The sequence below is a fragment of the Telmatherina bonti genome, assembly GCF_933228915.1.
Source record: "Telmatherina bonti genome assembly, chromosome: 18".
Lineage (NCBI taxonomy): Eukaryota > Metazoa > Chordata > Actinopteri > Atheriniformes > Telmatherinidae > Telmatherina > Telmatherina bonti.
This window is the reverse complement of record NC_136616.1, coordinates 34,927,720-34,933,851: the sequence shown is the minus strand read 5'-3', so window position 1 is coordinate 34,933,851 and position 6,132 is coordinate 34,927,720.

Here is a 6,132-nt window from a genome sequence, read left to right as displayed (position 1 = left end):
ACTTTGTTATTCCCTTGATGTGATCATAATGTAAGGCTGAGTGCATCACTACAGCCAGATTTCTGGCCTGGTTGGTGGTTTTTAGGTGGATAGAATGAAACTCAATGGTAACCTCTAGTGAATTCTCTGAAGCTCCAAAGACAATCACCTCAGATATGGCTTTGTTAAGCTGAAGAAGGTTTAGGCACATCCAATCAATAATATCCTTAATGCATTTAACAATGTTTTCTGCAGGTCCAAGGTCACCTGGTGACATTGTGATATAAATCTGGGTGTCATCTGCATTTTTATTTATATTTTAAATTAAATATAGATATTTTATTAAACACATACTGTGTCGTGACACATACTATACAATGACTCTTTTTGACACAGTACACAATGACATTTTAATAGATTCAGAATACTGTGTATGGACCAATACTATACTGTGACTCTTTTTGACACAGTACATGATGACATTATAATACACACACGATACTGTGTCATGACACATACTATACGTTTTGACACATATGATACTGTGTCATGACACATACTATACAATGACTCTTTTTGACACAGTACACTGACATTTTAATACATTCAGAATACTGTGTTTTGACACATACTATAATGTGACTCTTTTTGACACAGTACATGATGACATTTTAATGGACACGCCATACTGTGTCGTGACACATACTTTGCTTTTACATTTTTGACACGTATGATACTGTGTCGTAATACATACCATACTTTTTTTTCACACATATGATACTGTGTCATGACACATACTATACCATGACATTTTTGACACATATCACACTGTGTCATCACACATACTATAGTACGACATCTTTGACACATATGATACTGTGTCGTTACACATACTACAATGTGACTCTTTTTGACACAGTACACAATGACATTTTAATACATTCAGAATACTGTGTTTTGACACATACTATAATGTGACTCTTTTTGACACAGTACATGATGACATTTTAATACACACACGATACTGTGTCATGACAAATACCATACTTTTACATTTTTGACACGTATGATACTGTGTCGTAATACATACAATACTTTATTTTTGACACATATTATACTGTGTCGTGACACACAGTAGCACACGTGTCAAATATGTCATAGTATAGTGAGTCGTAAAACACACCATACTATATTATTTTTGACACATATGACACTGTGTCCTGACACATATGATGCGATATTTTAGACACATATGATACTGTATCGTGACACAAACTATACTATGAAACTTTTGACACATGATACTATATTGTGACAAATACCATGCTATAAAATTTTTGAAATATGATATTGTATCGTGACACATACTATCCTATGACTCTTTTTTGACACAGTACAATATGACATTTTAATGCACACAAAATACTGTGACACATACTAAACTATAGAATTTTTTTTTTCTTTTTTTTAACCTGTCCTGTCCAGCATCTCAGCATACAGAACAGCAATCTGCGTGCCATATTTTTGCCAGACAGATTTGCTCTATCAAGGGAGACATCTCATGTAAATAGCTGCCCTTGATAATCTGAATATTTTTTTTTTATTATGATAATTATTTTATTTATTTATTTATTTATTTATTTATTTATTTTCCTTTTATAATATTGCAATCATCGTCAGACTTGATATGGCCGAGCTGGACCTGGCAGGGAAAGAGGAAAAAAAAAAAAAGAGGACATGAAAGGAGGAAAAAGAGAGACAGAAAAGAAAGGCGTGTCTAAGCTGCTAAAGTTACAGTATTTGCAAAGCAATATAAATTACTGAAAAAATACAACAAGACATAAGTAGGATAGTGACAATATTCAAAAACAGACAAAAAAATGAAAAATAAAAGTAAAAAAAGTAAATGAATTAATAAAATAACAATTACAATACCAACCGTTAGTAAACATACCTACAGAGAGTCATCAGCAACATTTAGTAGGAAGCAGATGGGAAGATGAATGCTTTGTGGGCGTCCACGTGTGAGTGTTCAACCAGTGATCACGCAATCAAAGATCAGCTGAGTGCTTGTAGGGGAACACGACCACGACCCGAGGTGTAGAGGAGGAAGCCAAGGCCCCCAGGGCCCGGCAAGCCCACCGCGCACAGAGTCCGGGCAGGCAAAGCAGAGAGAGCCTCCGTCCCCCGAGCCCAGAGCAGTGGAAGCCCCCAGGCAGGCGCCACCCGGCGCGATGAGGCAGGGGCACCGGGTAGCACAGGGCAACGGCAAGCCGGCCCGGCGGGTGCCGGGCGCCGAAGCGCGGGCCGCACAGAAAGCCGGCAGCCCACAGGCCCCAGGACCACCCGTTACCCCCGGCAGAGCCCCGGCCAAGACCCAGCGGGCCCTGCCCACCCGGATCAAAACCATCGCGGGCCGGCGCCACCACGATGCCAGGGGGCGGGATAAACTATAAAATCTTTGACACATACGATACTCTGTCGTCACACATACTATACTATCACTCTTTTTTGACACAGTACAATATGACATTTTAATACACACACAATACTGTGTTGTGACAAATGATTTTTGACACGTATGATACTGTGTCATAATACATACCATACTTTATTTTGACACATATAATACTGTGTCGTGACACACACTATACTATGACATTTTTGAAACGTGTGATACTGTGTCGTAAAACATACCATACTATGTTATTTTTGAGACATATGATACTGTGTCGTGACAAATACTATAATGTGAATCTTTTTGACTCAGTACATGATGACATTTTAATGCACAAACAATACTGTGTCATGACACATACTATACTATAACATCTTGATACACACACACGATACTTTGTAATGACACACACTATACTATGACATTATTGACACGTATGACACTGTGTCGTAAAATATACCATACTATGTTAATTTTGACACATATGATATTCTGTCGTAAAACATACTATACTGTTACTCTTTTTTGACATATATGAAACTGGCACTTGACACATACTATACTATCACTCTTTTTTGACACAGTACAATATTACATTTTAATACACACACAATACTGTGTCGTGACACATACTATACTATGACATTTTTGACACATATGACACTGTGTTGTAACACATACTATAATATCACACTTTTTGACACAGTACAATATGACAATTTAATACACACACAATACTGTTTCGTGACACATACTATATTATGTAATTTTTGATACATATGATACTGTGTTGTGACACATACTATACTATGACATGTTTGACATAGATGATGCTGTGTTCTTACACATACTATACTATGTCATTTTTGACACATATGATACTGTGTCGTGACACATATATACTGACATTTTTGACATATATGATACTGTGTTCTGACACATTCTATACTATGTCATTTTTGACACATATGATACTGTGTCGTGGAACATAATATGCTATGAAATTTTTGACACATATGATACTGTGTCGTAACACATACTATAATATAACTCTTTTTTGACACTGTACAATATGACATTTTAATACACACACAATACTGTGTCATGACACATACTATACTATGACATTTTTTGACATATATGATACTGTCTTGTGACACATACTATACTGTAATTTTTTTACACATATGGTACTGTGTCGTGACACATACTATTCTATGACATTTTTGACAAAGATGATGCTGTGTTGTGACACATACCATACTGTCATTTTTGACACGTATGATACTGTGTCGTGACACATAATATACTATGAAATTTTTTACATATATGATACTGTGTTCTTACACATACTATACTATGTCATTTTAGACATATGATACTGTGTCGTGACACATACTAAACTATCACTCTTTTTTGACACAGTAAAATATGACATTTTAATGCACACACAATACTGTGTCATGACACATACTATACTATGACATTTTTGACATATATGATACTGTGTTTTCACACATAAAATACTATCTATTTTTTGACACAATAAAACATGACATTTTAATACACACACAATACTGTGTCATGACACATACTATACTATGACATTTTTTGACATGTATAATAGTCTTGTGACACATACTATACTGTCACTTTTGACATATATGATACTGTGTTGTGACACATACTATACTGTCATTTTTTACACATTTGATAATGTGTCGTGACACATACTATACTATGACATTTTTTGACATATATGATACTGTGTTCTGACACATACTATACTATGTCATATTTGACATATATGATACTGTGTTGTGACACATACTATACTGTCATTTTTTACACATTTGATACTGTGTCGTGACACATACTATGCTATGACATTTTTTACACATATAATACTGTGTCGTGACACATACTATACTATGACATTTTTTTACATGTATGATAGCCTTGTGACACATACTACACTGTCATTTTTGACACATATGATACTGTGTCGTCACACATACTATACTTTGACATTTTTACACATATAATACTGTGTCGTGACACATACTATAACTCTTTTTTGACACAGTAAAATATGACATTTTAATAAACACACAATACTGTGTCGTTACACATCCTATACTATGACATTTTTTGACATGTATGATAGCCTTGTGACACATACTATACTGTCATTTTTGACACAAATAATACTGTGTCGTGACACATACTATACTGTCATTTTTGACACAAATAATACTGTGTCGTGACACATACTATACTGTCATTTTTTACATATATGATACTGTGTCGTGACACATACTATACTATGACATTTTTGACATGTATGATAGCCTTGTGACACATACTATACTGTCATTTTTGACACATATGATACTGTGTCGTGACACATATATACTATGACATATTTAACATATATGATGCTGTGTTCTTACACATACTATACTATGACATTTTTTACATATGTGATACTGTGTCGTGACACATACTATACCATGACACTTTTGACACATATGATACTGTGTTGTAACACAGTCTATACTATGACATTTTTATACATGTATGATAGCCTTGTGACACATACTATACTGTCATTTGTGACACATATAACACTGTGTCGTGACACATACTATGTCATTTTTGACACATATGATACTGTGTTCTGACACATACTATACTATGTCATTTTTGACACACATGATACTGTCGTGACACATACTATAACTCTTTTTTGACACAGTAAAACGTTTCATTTTAATACACACACAATACTGTGTCGTGACACATACTATAATATAACTCTTTTTTGACACAGTAAAATATGACATTTTAATACACACACAATATTGTGTCGTGACACATACTATACTATGACAGTTTTTGACACATATGACACTGTGTCGTGACACATACTATACTATGACATTTTTTACACATATAATACTGTGTCGTGACACATACTATACTATGACATTTTTTACACATATAACACTGTGTTGTGACACATATATACTATGACATATTTAACATATATGATGCTGTGTTCTTACACATACTATACTATTTCATTTTTGACACATTTGATACTGTGTCGTGACACATACTATACTATGACATTTTTTACATATATGATACTGTGTCGTGACACATACTATACTCTGACATTTTTGACATGTATGATAGCCTTGTGACACATACTATACTGTCATTTTTGACACATATGATACTGTGTCGTGACACATACTATACTATGTCATTTTTGACACATATGATACTGTGTTCTGACACATACTATACTATGTCATTTTTGACACACATGATACTGTCGTGACACATACTATAACTCTTTTTTAACACAGTAAAACATTTCATTTTAATACACACACAATACTGTGTCGTGACACATACTATAATATAACTCTTTTTTGACACAGTAAAATATGACATTTTAATACACACACAATACTGTGTCGTGACACATACTATACTATGACAGTTTTTGACACATATGATACTGTGTCGTTACACATACTATACTATGACATTTTTTGACATGTATGATAGCCTTGTGACACATACTATACTGTCATTTTTGACACATATGATACTGTGTCGTGACACATACTATACTATGGCATTTTTTACACATATAATACTGTGTCGTGACACATACTATA